This window comes from Lithobates pipiens, unplaced genomic scaffold (genome assembly GCF_037356315.1).
Source record: "Lithobates pipiens isolate NorthernLeopardFrog02 unplaced genomic scaffold, aLitPip1_a1.2 Scaffold_23, whole genome shotgun sequence".
NCBI lineage: Eukaryota > Metazoa > Chordata > Amphibia > Anura > Ranidae > Lithobates > Lithobates pipiens.
This window is the reverse complement of record NW_027507785.1, coordinates 28,646,848-28,661,395: the sequence shown is the minus strand read 5'-3', so window position 1 is coordinate 28,661,395 and position 14,548 is coordinate 28,646,848. Positions and strand designations below refer to the sequence as shown.

General features: G+C 43.3%; 1 protein-coding gene across 10 annotated transcripts in view; it reads left to right on the top strand.

Annotated features, from left to right (window-relative positions):
- Positions 1–14,548, top strand: part of TENM4 (teneurin transmembrane protein 4) — a 2,098,843-nt gene that overhangs the window by 845,152 nt on the left and 1,239,143 nt on the right. The gene's annotated exons all lie outside the window — the stretch shown is intronic.

The window sequence follows — 14,548 nt, the reverse complement described above, 5'->3', positions numbered from 1 at the left end:
ATGACAGGCATCTCTTTAAATAGACCAAGCCACAGACACGTACAGTTTTTCTTCAAGCAATAACTCCGCAGCATCAAGATGTAGGTCACATTTGTGAGAGTCACCTTTCACAGGGGGACGATGCTAATGCTTTGTAGAAAATCTAGTTCATGATTCCGGTAGACACTAACTAATGGAGTGTACTGCTGTATCCAGGAGGGGAGGGATTGTGTGTTTTTTTTTTTTTCATTTTTTTTTTTATGTAACCGCCGAAGATGTCTGAGACTGCTGAGCCCATCGCTTGGCCTAATAAAAGGGACTGTTGAACATGACTTTTTTTTTTTTTTTTTTGCAAAACAAAATTGTCTCTTCTTCTCCGACCAGCTTTTCCCTCGTTGTCATTTTTAAGATGACAGAAAATTTGCAGACGTGCTTTCAGGAGCAGTTAATATCTCTCTATATCTAAGGCTCTTTTATTGCCACGCTATATATAAAGAGGAGGTTTATTGCTTTGGAAGAGAGAGTGCCAGGTCTCATTGACTAGTAATGGTATTTGTATAGAAATATAGCTTGACTGCTTGCTGCTTTGGAAAATATTGATAGTTAAATGTAAATGCCGGTCAGACATAAAAAAAATTGTGCTATAAAAATGACTCGGGGGGCGCTGATTTTGCTCCCTGAAGATGCTGGTATTCTTACCTTCGGAGTGGCTCTGGATATGACTGTCCAAGCCCTTGTGTTCCCTGATTCCAGCTCCGTCCCCTTTTCTGAGCCAGCTCAGCATCACCAACACTGGAACAAGTGATGGAGAATGCACAGCACAGAATCATGTAACAAGCTGCTGTAGCCTCATGTCATGGTCTAGCCTGAAGATTTCTGTTTGTGAAATTCTTACCTCCTTGCTGCAGTAGTTCTGCTAGATCTATGACTCCATTCAGATGTGTTGCTGGTGAAGCGCTACCCCCTAAGCCATTGAGTTTTTGGGTCCCCCTATTCCTGCACAGCCAGGCAATACACATTTTCCAACTTGCATCCAAAGTCGGTAACCAGTCCATGGGCTTGTTTTTGTAGTTTTATTTATGGGTAAACAACTTGGATAGGGTCTAGGGGTATATGGGATTCCCAACTTAACTTGAAACACAACTTGGAGGACAAAAACTTCCTAATTCTGTACAAAAAAAAACACAAATACGTATGTATCCTAGACCTTCTCTGTAAGGAGCACTTGGTTCCCTTTAAACGAACCTCTTCAGAATCCCCAGAAAGAAAACTGCCCATCCACCTGGTTGTCTCAAAGAGTAGCTCAGAGCAAGGGATTCCAGAACAGACTTGTTCTTCAGCAGCACTGTCCCAGGGAGAACTGGTTGGGTATGGCACCTAGAGGCCCTCTCCATTGTAGGCCCTGGGGCTCTAGAAGTGCTCACGGTGTTCTTTTCCTGCAGCTGTAGGTGAAACTGCTTTCAATTGGACAATTGAAGATTGGAAAAAAATTGCCTGGTGTGATGAGTCTCGATTTCAGCTGCGATATTCTGATGGTAGGGTGAGAACATGGATCCATCCTGCCTTGCATCAACGGTTCAGGCTGGTGGTGGTGGTGTAATGGTGTGGGAGATATTTTCTTGGCACACTTTGGGCCCCTTAGTACCATACCAATTGAACATCTTTAAATCCCATGGCCTACCTGAGTATTGTTGCTGACCATGTCCATCCCTTTTTGACTACAGTGTACCCATCTTCTGATGGCTACTTTCAGCAGGATAATGCGCCATGTCATAAAGCTAAAATCATCTCAAAATTTTTTTTGAACATGACAATGAGGTCACTGTACTCCAATGGCCTCCACAGCCACCGGATCTCAATACAACAGAGCACTTTTGGGATGTGGTACAATGACAGATTTGCATCATGGATGTGCAGCTGACCAATCTGCAGCAACTGTGTGATGCTATAGTGTCAATATGGAGCAAAATCTCTGAGGAATGTTTCCGAAGTCTTGTTGAATATATGCCATGAAGTATTAAAGCAGAGTTCCTGTCATCTATGGAAATAAAAAACTGTAGTTGCTAACTTTTAGAAAACAGCCACTCACCTGTCCCATGATCCAGCGCTGTGCTCACCCCAGTTGGTCTCATCCACTGTCTTCTTTCACTGGGCTAGTTTCTTCCTTGGCTATGCAGGCTGTCCATCTCCGGTGGACTGCAGGGCAGTGGAGATCCCTCTTTCAGCTTCCTTTTTCCAACCTCCAGCCGTAGACCCCCCTTCTCTGGGCCCCCCTAAGGCTACATGTTGCAGCACTTCAGCACTCCCTCTTCCACCTGACTCCCCCACTGGCAAGGCTCCACAATATTTATGGGCTGGTTCAGCCACCCTGCCAGGCCTCCTACATGACCAGATTCCCATAAATATTCAGATTGGCACTTTCTGGCCTCCACCCACTAGTTTCCAGAAACTTCTCCAAGCTTCTAGAACCAGGGGGAGTTGCCTGAGACCTGACCTGTAGAACCTGTAGAGCCCTCCAGCCTGACCTGAAGTATTCCCTCTGACTCACACCCAGGAATCTAACAAGCCTCTATCTACACTATACAACTATGCACACAAGAGGACGCTACACTGGCTTCTCTGTTCACCTATGGGTGTCACCTGGTCTACTGTGGATTTATATTCTTTTCCCTTCTATCACTTCCTGGCCCACCTGCCAGTCTGCTTCCCTATATACAGTGGTGTGAAAAAGTATTTGCCCCCTTCCTCATTTCCGGTTCCTTTGCATGTTTGTCACACTTAAGTGTTTCGGAACATCAAACCAATTTAAACAATAGTCAAGGACAACACAAGTAAACACAAAATGCAATTTGTAAATGAAGGTGTTTATTATTAAAGGTGAAAAAAAATCCAAACCATCATGGCCCTGTGTGAAAAAGTGATTGCCCCCTAAACCTAATAACTGGTTGGGCCACCCTTAGCAGCAACAACTGCAACCAAGCGTTTGCGATAACGTGCAATGAGGCTTTTACAGCGTCCTGGAGGAATTTTGGCCCACTCATCTTTGCAGAATTGTCCTAATTCAGTTACATTAGAGGGTTTTCGAGCATGAACGGCCTTTTTAAGGTCATACCACAACATCTCAATAGGATTCAGGTCAGGACTTTGGCTAGGCCACTCCAAAGTCTTCATTTTGTTTTTCTTCAGCCATTCGGTGGTGGACTTGCTGGTGTGTTTAGGATCATTGTCCTGCTGCAGAACCCAAGTTCGTTTCAGCTTGAGTACACGAACAGATGGTCGGACATTCTCCTTCAGGATCTCTTGGTAGACAGCAGAATTCATAGTTCCTTTTATCACGGCAAGTCTTCCAGGTCCTGAAGCAGCAAAACAGCCCCAGACCATCACACTACCACCACCATATTTTACTGTTGGTATAATGTTCTTTTTATGAAATGCAGTGTTCCTTCTACGCCAGATATACTTGGACACACACCTTCCAAAAAGTTCCACTTTTGTCTCATCGGTCCACAGAATGTTGTCCCAAAAGTCTTGGGGATCATCAAGATGTGTTGTGGAGAAATTGAGACGAGCTTTGATGTTCTTTTTGCTCAGCAGTGGTTTTCTCCTTGGAACTCTGCCATGCAGGCCATTTTTGCCCAGTCTTTTCCTGATGGTGGAGGCATGAACGCTGACCTTAACTGAGGCAAGTGAGGCCTGCAGTTCCTTGGACGTTGTTGTTGGGTCTTTTGTGACCTCTTGGATGAGTCGTCGCTGCGCTCTTGGGGTAATTTTGGGCGGCCGGCCACTCCTGGGAAGGTTCACCACTGTTCCATGTCTTCGCCATTTGTGGATAATGGCTCTCACTGTGGTTCGCTGGATTCCCAAAGCTTTGGAAATGGCTTTATAACCCTTTCCAGACTGATAGATCTCAATTACTTTCTTTCTCAATTGTTCCTGAATTTCTTTGGGTCTTGGCATGATGTGTAGCTTTTAAGGATCTTCTGGTGGACCTTACTGTGTCAAGCAGCTCCTATTTAAGTGATGCCTTGATTGTGAACAGGTGTGGCAATAATCAGGCCTGGGTGTGGCTAGAGAAATTGAACTCAGGTGTGGACAACCACAGTTATAATATGTTTTAACAAGGGGGGCAATCACTTTTTCACACAGGGCCATGATGGTTTGGATTTTTTTTCACCTTTAATAATAAACACCTTCGTTTACAAATTGCATTTTGTGTTTACTTGTGTTGTCCTTGACTATTGTTTAAATTGGTTTGATGTTCCGAAACACTTAAGTGTGACAAACATGCAAAGGAACAGGAAATGAGGAAGGGGGCAAACACTTTTTCACACCACTGTATAGACATGCTCAGTGCAGCCCAAGTTGCAACATCCCAACTTGTTTGCCTACTGTTATGTGTATTCTGTGTCTGTCTTCCCCTGTACCAACCCAAGCTTCGTCTACCGCCTATGCGTCCCTGACGCATTTTTACCTAAACTGCATGCTTAACTATTGGCTAAGCTTTGCCATTATGTGTTTAACTTGCCTTAGGTTTACTAATACTTTAAAGCTTTTTAAATACTTTGTGAACGCCTCTTGAACACAAAGCTCTTCACACGATCAAGATCTAAAACATACCCATGCATACTTAATGCTTTAATATCAACATTTTTAGGCAGGAATTGTGCTTCCATCACTTAAGATAAAAAGGACAGATCATAAACACTTCACATGCAAAAGACATATTTTTCTACAACCATCAACAAGTCATTCAACAATTAAATAACCTTGACAATGTATTAAACCATGAATGATAACACTCATAACAAGTGCTCAGCCATCAACTTAAGCAATCCAAGGCTAATATTTCAAAGTTTAATGCTATTAAGCCTTATCCACCTACAAAGCAAAATTAGCAACTGTATTCCCACATTGGCCTGTGACAGCTCAAGAAAAAAAAAAAAAGAAAAAACATTTTCTAGGGGGGTTGCTTGTTGAAGTCCCTAAAGAAAATGTGCTCCACAGATTAATGCCGCGTACACACGAGCGGAATGTCCAACAGAAAAAGTCTGACGGAAGCTAGAAATAGAACATATTCTAAATATTTCCAACGGAACCAATTCCTATCTAGAAAACCGATCGTGTGTATGCTGTTCCGACGTACCAAAAACGGCACATGCTCTGAAGCAAGTACGAGATGGAAGCTATTGGCTACTGGCTATTGAACTTCCTTTTTCTAGTCCCGTCGTATGTGTTGTGCGTCACCACGTTCTTGATGGTTGGACTTTGCTGTGATCGTGTGTACATGTAGCGGCCATAACCCTTTGCAGGGCGGCCTTAACTGTTTAGGCTTACCGGTTACCTCCGCTTAGCTTGTTCTTCCACGTCTAGAGGTTCCCAGGGTTGATACCCAACACTTTGGACGCTGACACCAATAAAGTCCTCTTGAAAGGTTTTACAGTATTTTGCAGGGGTAACATCCAACAACACAGTCTCGTATGGGAACAGAGGGCAAGGGTGAAGAACTGAGGCACCTTGAACTGCAGACATAACAAAGTCTCTAATACCACCCAGAGAGTAGCCACTCGCAGCTGGGCGCTTCAAGGCTGAAAAAATCTCTAGCCAGAGATTATGGCAGTCAGCACTTTGATTCAGAACTTGTAAAATCTCTGACCTTGAACAAGTTGTAACTGAAAGTGAACAGGAACCTTTTTCGTCAGTACCTGGAACGTTCTCTGTCTCCTTGACAGTACTGGAAAAAAGCGTGAATTCGTCAATGTCCTTCCCAACTCAGTAACCAGGCACTTCTCAGGATGCCAGCTTGTTGGCCCTCCTCCAAAGAGTCCTCCCTCGGTCACCTTCACGAGCTGTGGTGCCTCTCCAAGCCGAGAGCACACCCGGACACCTTGTATACTCCCTCAGTTACTGCACCTCGGACCAGCCGGTTCAGAGACTCGGGAACAGATGGATCCCTACCCCAGACCAGGCGGGTCTATTGGGGGTGACCAACAGAAGCATGTTGCGGAGCGTCAAACCCGGCTACCCTGGTCCAGGAAACAGGAACAGACCGCTATGGCCTCACAAACGAACCCCCTGTAACACGTGACCTCAACATCTTAAGTACCCCCTCCCCAGACTCCTCAGCGGGGCCTGGCACACCCACTGATTGGCTCCGAGGAAGCTGATACCCAAAGCGTCCAACCAGGCCTGGTTCTGGCCTGTCATGTGCACCTCACCATACACATGACCAAGCAGAACTCTAAAGCCCCGTACACACGAGCGGACTTTTCGACATCCAAACTCCGACGGACTGAGTCCGTCAGACTATCCGATCGTGTGTGGGCTGCAACGGACTTTAGCTTTGCTAAAGTCTGACGGACTTTAGAAATGAAGCATGCTTCAAATTTTCCCAACGGAACTCCGCCGGACCCGGTCCCCTTCGAAAAATTCGCTCGTGTGTGTGCTACTCCGACGGACTAAAACCGACGCTAGGGCAGCTATTGGCTACTGTCTATGAACTTCCTACGTCGAATCCAGTCGTACGTCATCACGTTCGACTCCGTCGGAGTTTGGTGTGATGGTGTGTGGTCAAGTCCGTTCGGTCGAAAAGTCCGCCAGAACTCCGTCGGAACTCCGGCGGAACTCCTTTGGAGGTCTGTCAGACTTAATCCCTCTCGTGTGTACGGGGCATAACACAGCCCAGCCAAACTGATGTCGAAGTTAACCTACATAATTAACCCTCAGAACCCCATTACCATTCTGAGGCAAAAACTAAATTTACACATAAATGACACTTTGTCCAAAATGTCATCCGCTACATACGCAAGACAGTTTCAGTGGAATTCCGACGGAACTCCAACGGAAAAACCTTCAGAGTTCATTCTGACGGGAAAACCGGTCGTGTGTACAGGGCATAAGAGACTTACCAACTTTCTTGCTATTTAGTTTTTACTAGTACAGTCCTGTTTTTTTAGTGAGTTGTCTTGGGATGGCTATGTCTCAGGCTATGTCCTGGGATCATGAGATACCTCCCAACATTTTCAGAAAAGTCCTACTACTAGATTGCAGGCAAGGGGAGTGAGCTCCACCCGTCTCCTAGTAATGAATGAAGGCTAACTGGTTTGTAGAGTTTGAACAGGAGAGTCCTGCTGGTGGATACTCAAACCTCACCCACTAGTGTGACAGTATTTTTCATTACTTGTAAACAGAGCTGGTGGGGGAAAGTCTTCAACCACTCACTTCCTTTGCCAGGCTTTTTATTATTGGAAGACCTCCTTTTCCAGCTCTGTTCACAAGTTACAGCAGCAAGCGGTAAGCAGTTGTGTTATTAGATGTAGGTAATGATGTATATAGGGGAAAGGATGGTGGGTGGTCCACACTTGGCAACATAATCGAAGGGTGCTATAGAGCTGAGGTAAGTAGAGAGGGGGGTATTTGGAATGCAAGGGTTAACCAGGATTGAGGGGGTAAAAAAAATAACAAGGGGGTGCAGATGTAAACAGAGAAGGGGGGATTTCCATGAAAAAAATAGCGGGCAGGGGGTGTGGAGGTGAGTAGAGAAGGGATTTGGGGTTGCAGAGGTTAGCAGGAGGTATTTAGGTTGCAAAGATTACCAGAGGGGTGGGATTGGAATGCAGAGTTTAGCAGAGATGGTGGGGTAGCTTTGCAGAATGGGGGGGCTCTAGGGGGTCACTGCAAATAGCCACATTACATTGGTGTCCAATTACCCAATTATATTGGTGATCAGTGTAGAATCAACTTTACATTGGTAGTCCAATCTTCTGATTACATTGGGGACTAGTGTCAATCTTCCCATTATATTGGTCATCAGTAAATTACCTCATTATATTGGTGGTCTATGAAAAACCCCTAATATTTTGGTGGTCAGTGTAACCCCTCCCCCCAACTTCAATGCATTGGTATCAGTGTAGAATGCCCCCCTTGCATTGGTGGTCAGTATAAATTCCCCACTACATTGGTGGTCAATGTAACCCTAACCCTTACATTGGTGGTTAATGTAAAACCCCCATTACACTGGTGGTTAGTGTGAATGGCCCATTACGTTGACGGTGAGGGTAAATTTCTCATTGCATTGGTGGTCAGTATAAAACCCCCATTACATTGGTGGTCAGTGTTAAACCCCCGCTTACATTGGTGGTCAGTGTAAAACCCCTATTACATTGGTGATCAGTGTAAATGCCCCATTACATTGGTGGTCAGTGTAGAAATCCCTCGCTTTCATCTGTGGTCATTGTAGAAATGCCCGCTTGCATTGGTGGTGAGTGTAAAACCCCCATTACATTTGGTGGTCAGTATAAATGTCCCATTACATTGGTAGTTAGTGTAGAAATCCCTCGCTTTCATTTGTAGTCATTGTGGAAATGCCCACTTACATTGGTGGTCAGTGTAAATCCCCCATTACATTGGTGTTCTGTGTAGAAATCCCTCTCGCTTTCATTGGTGGTTATCGTAGAAATACACGCTTAAATTGGGGGTCAGTGTATATCTCCATTTACATTGGTGGCCTATGTAAATTCCCTATTACGTTGGTGTTCTCTGTAGAATCCCCCATTACATACTGTACATCCTTCTGTATATACAGTATTTAAAGAAGTAGTAAACCACACCAATTTTTTTTTTTTAAACACTGCAAGGTAAAGTCATAATGTGCTAGTATGCATTGCATAACCATGCATGTTTAGGAGATATTCACTGTATCTACAGGTAAGCCTGGTTATGGGCTTACCTGTAGGTACAAGTGCCAAAAAAGGGTTTACTTCTACTTTAAAATTAAATTGTACAATAGGGTAATGATATGGCTCTTGTAGAACGGCACCCCTTTGAATAAAGCACATTCCCCACCTACAATGGCTTGCTGCAAGCAAAGAGAAAAAGTTTCCCCGGGAATTTTTTATTTATTTTTTAAGTTTGGCATATATGTTAATAATGAGGACAGCAAATCATCAATGGCCGCCATATCTAAGAAATTCTAAGCTGTAATGTATAGATTTTTATTTTTTTTTGGTTTAAATACACAAAGATTTTAAAAAAATAATAAAATGTAAGATATTGCTCAGGACTCAAGACCTATCTCAGCCCTGATGTAACCCTAAGCTTTTCCACCAAGAAGGTCCCCCGCTGTGTCAGGTGGTCCCATTCTCATTGGAAGTACTCTGTACAATTTGGCTGGAATTCCAGTTCCCAGGATAGGCATTCAATCTATCTATTTTCTTTTACTTAGAAAAAAAAAGTCCCATCCTTTCAGCATTCTGTATCTAAACAACCAGAAAGTGCTCTCGTGAGCTGCGTGCCGCAATTAGTCACATCAAAACGCATTGTGATGCACGTAATGATAAGCAGGCTAAAAAACAAGAGGTATCGCTGTGCACAAGAGATTGCTGGGGAATGATCTAATTATACTTCTAAGCGTTCAGATAGCCGGCACAATGAATCAATTAAAAATTCTATTTCCAGAAGTGGAATATTCAAGAGAGATCTTTAATCAAGCGTTGAATTCAAAAAAGAAAAGAGGAAAAATAAAAGGGGTCAGACTCAGAACAAACGGCTATACTCAATACTACAGAGAGCATAAGGGCATGTTGCTCCGATGACGATGGGATCTTGGTGAACCATATGCCGGTGACCTACAACAAATGGCTGACCAGCGCCGACACCCCTGGGCGACCCCAATATAGGATGCATTTTCGCACATAATAATGGTGCAACCTTGTCAGATACAATGATGCATGGTTTTTGGCCATGGATGTCCTTCCAGGACTGGAAGCCCATGCTGTAGCCATCTTTTGGCCAGAGCACAAGCAGAAAGAGGGTAATATTCCAAGAAAACTCAACCATCCATGCCTTCATACTTTATTTTGTTGAGAAATTTCTTTGAAAAACACCTCCCTATGTTTAAATGTTTAGTGTTGCATCCTTGTTATTTCTACTCTGTTGTCCAATAGAAATGAAGCAACAATAACATGGTATGACACTAGAATATATCTGGCAATAAATATTGGAAGTATACTTTCCTTTGTGTGTCATGTTGGAACAGGAAGGGGCCATCTCCAAATTGTTCCCACAGAGTTGGGAGCATGAAATTGCCCAAAATGTCTTGGAGTTGTGATGCCTTAAGAGTTCCCTTCAGTGGAACTAAGGGACCAAGCCAAACCCCTGAAAAAGAACCCCACACCATAATCCCCCCTCCACCAAATGTTTTGGACCAGTGCACAAAACAAGGTCCATAAAGACATGGATGAGCGAGTTTGGGGTGGAGGAACTTGACTGACCTGCACATAGTCCTGCCCTCAACCCGATAGAACAACTTTGGGATGAAGTAGAGTGGAGACTGTGAGCGAAGCCTTTTTGCCCAAAATCAGTGCCTGACCTCACAAATGTGCAAAGCTGCAAAGGATGGGCCAACTCAATATTGAACCCTACTAAGACTGGGATGCCATTAAAGTTCATGTGCGTGTAAAGGCAGGTGTCCTTGGCCAGTGCTACCACTGGGCAAACTAGGCAGCCACCTAGGGCGCTACTGCTGCCTAGGGCACTGGCCACTGTTGTTCCTACTCTCTTCTCTCTGCAGCAAGCAACTAAGTCTCAGCATCAGCAGGCAGCCACCGCTCTGTTCGCACAGAGGACTGTGTCTGTGTCCCGACCCCTGAATGAATGTAAGCAAGCAAAAATGTATTGATGGGCACTGGTAGGCTGCATCGATGGGCGTTGGTAGGCTGAATTTGATGGGCACTGGTGAGGCTACATTTGGTGGGCACTGGTGAGGCTACATTTGGTGGACGCTGGTGAGGCTGCATTTGATGGGCGCTGGTGAGGCTGAATTTGATGGGCGCTGGTGAGGCTGAATTTGATGGGTGCTGGTGAGGCTGAATTTGATGGGTGCTGGCAGTGTTCATTTTGTCGACTAAAATGACTAAAACATTTTAGTCGACTAAAGCAGTTAAGATGACTAAAATGGGACTAAAACTAAAATGGCCTTTTAGTCAAAAGACTTAGCCATTGTACACACGGTCGGACATTCTGACCACAAAATCCGTCAGATTTTTTCAGACGGATTTTGTCCAAAACTGGTGTTGCACACACGGTCGGACAAAGTTGTCGGAAAATCCGATCGTTCGGAACGTGATGACGTTCGTTCATTACGATGGGACTACATTCAGGCTAGTAGCCAATAGCTTTGGTCTCGTAATTTGATCTGAACATGCATGGCACTTTGTCCGATCAGAATTCTCTACAAACGATCGGACAAAGTCCGATCGGAACATGTTGTCGGAAAATTTTATATCCAGCTCTCAAACTTTGTTGGTCGGACATTCTGACGGAAAAAGTTCGATGGAGCCCACACACGGTCGGATTATCCGACAACACGGTCTGATCGGACATTTTCCGTCGGAATGTCCGACCGTGTGTACAAGGGCTAAGACTAAAACTAAATTGAAATTTGACTTCAAAGTTAACACTGATCTGTAGTGCATGTTCGTACCTCAATGAGATTTTTAAATCCAGCAGTATATCATAAGTTTGGAAATTGTAGAGAAATGTTATCTAATACATTACAATTTAATTACACCCATTAGATTTTAGACAACCCTTAGTAGGGCGGCCTTGACTTACTGGGCTTACCGGTTACATTCACTTGGCTTGTTCTTCCACATCTAAGGGTTCCCAGGGTTGATACCCAAAAACTTGAACCCTGACACGGATAAAGTCCTTTTTGAAAGGTTTTATTTTGCAGTGATAACATCCAATAACACAGTCTCTCATGGGAACAGAGGGCACGGGTGAAGAACTTAGGTACCTTGAACTGCAGGTCTAGCAAAGTCTCTAATTCCACCCAGAGAGTAGCCACTTGCAGCTGGGTACTTTAAGGCTGAACAGATCTCTAGCCAGAGATCGTGGCAGTCAGCACTTTGATTCAAAACTTGGAGCAGTCCTATGAACGTGTACAGGTTGTAATCAAGAGTGAACAGGAACCTTTTTCCTCAGTACCTGGAACGTTTTCTGTCTCCTTAATAGTACTGGAAAAAGCATGGAATCGTCAATGTCCTTCCCAACTCAGTAACCAGGCACTTCTCAGGATGCCAGCTTGTTGGCCCTCCTCCGAAGAGTCCTCCCATGCCACTTCCACGAGCTGTGGTGCCCCTCCAAGCCGAGAGCACACCCGGACATCTTAAATCCTCCCTCAATTACTACGCCTCGGACCAGCCGGTTCCCGAGACTCAGGAACAGACGGATCCCTACCCCAGACCAGACGGGCCTATTGGGGGTAACTAACAGGAACATCTTGCGGGATGTCGGACACCCCGTGACCGGGATCCCTTGCGGGGCTTCCCCCAGTCCTGGAAAAACCAGACCACACGGGCCTCACAAACTCCTCTCCCTAAACACGTGACCCACACATCTTAAGTACCCCTTCCCAGACTCCTCAGCGAGGCCCGGCACTCCCGCCGATTGGCTATGAGAAGGCTGATACCCAAAACGTCCAACCAGGCCTGGTTCTGAGCTTGTCATGTGCACCTCAACACACACACGACGAAGCAGAACTTCTAACACAACCCAGCCAGACCGATGTCTAAGTCAACCTACATAATTAACCCTCAGAACCCCACTACTGTTCTGAGGCAAAAACGAAATTTACACCTGTGGGACACTTTAGCCAATATGTCACCCGCTACATATATATATATATATATATATATATATATATATATATATATATATATATATAGATATATATATATATATATATATATACATATATATATATATATATATACATATATATATATATATATATATATATATATATATATATATATATATATATATATATGTGTGTGTATATATATATATGTATATATATATATATATAATGTTTGAGGGTTCTGAGGAATAAAACTAGTATCTATCTTTTTACTAAGGTTAACTGCATAAGAAATAAAATAGTGATATGTTTATTGAGAGAGTTTAGTTCTGCTTTAATATCCATAGACTTGGCACAGGTGCACTTTAAAGTTTTATAAAACAGCAGTATAAACATATTTTTTTTTTCCCTCCAGTAATCTCCATACTTCTGTAACCTTGTAAAAACGAGCGTATGATTAAAAATAAATACATTTTTTTTTTTTTTTTTTTTGCTGATTGCGTTTTCAGGCTGCTGAGCATATTTCCCAATCCATGATGACTGTTGCATGTTAAATCAACCTGTGGAATTACAGATAAAAGCGCCAAAGTGTATCAGTGTGATGACAATCTCCTGTACCCTATATTGGCATAAAACGCTGCCTGGTTATAGACTCTGTGAAAGATAATTAAATCACGCATGATCATTATACCTTTAGAGCAGAAATCATTAAATATGAATTTTGGGAAACCGGATCGGAATTTAAATGGTGAGTAGTATGAGGAGAGAAGTTCCTGCATGAATAAGAAAGTGTTGCTTGGATGTAAATTCCAGACTTAATTATAATTTGATTTATGTACATGTCGGTTGCCGGCTTATTACTCATTTCGAGAAGAATCCATGTGGAACGTACTGGGATTTTTATCATTTGCTGCTTGCAAGTCAGTCATGGGATTGGAGTAGACAAGTGGGTAGCAGAGATGTCTGACAAATCTGATGTAGGTCACGTGATACTGGAATAAATTGAATTTTTACAATTACTGTATTTTTGACAGAGTCGATTGATTTGCAAAATGCTTTCGTTTAGATGTAATTTTATTTATGTTTTTTTTTTTGTTTGTTTTTTCTTTTTTTTACTTGAAGTAGACCAATCAATAACTTTAAATGCAGCCAAAAGAAAACAAGTTAAAAATAAATAGCCCATTAAAAGATTTAATAAAAATAAAAAAACAGCTTCAGATACAATATTTATCTTCAATACAGAGAGTCATTTTTCCTTCCACTAGATGTCCACAATCTCATAACCAGCATCATTCAGCTCACCTACTCTGAGCCCAGGTTGTCCTCGATTCACTCCCAGCCATCGTTAATTGTTTTGATGGACCTTTATTTTTAGTTAGCACCTGAACCTGATCCTGGCTACTAGGAGGCTGTATTACTCTACCCTTAAACTAATGCCTCGTATACACAAGCGTAATTTCCGTCGGAAAAATCTTGGATGGTTTTTCCCATCGGAATTCCGCTTAAGCTTGGCTTGCATACACATGGTCACACAAAAGTTCTCTGAACTTTGGACCGTCAAGAACGCGGTGACGTATAACACTACGACGAGCCGCGAAAATGAAGTTCAATGCTTCCGAGCATGCGTCGAATTGTTTCCTCTTTGGAATTGGTACAGATGATCGGAATTTCCGATCTGAACTTTTTCAGACCAAAAAAATTGAGAACCTGCTCTCATTTTTTTGCTAGTGGGAATTCCGCCAGCAAAAGTCCGAGCATACACAAGGTCGGAATTTCCATCCAAAAGCTCACATCGGACTTTTGCTGGCAGAATTTCCGGTCATGTGTACAGGGCATAATTGTGTCTCAGCAATCTACCAGATACAAAGTCACCAGCACTGCAAATAAATGCTTTTTACATATTTAGCACCCTGCTAGTATAGGCTAGTA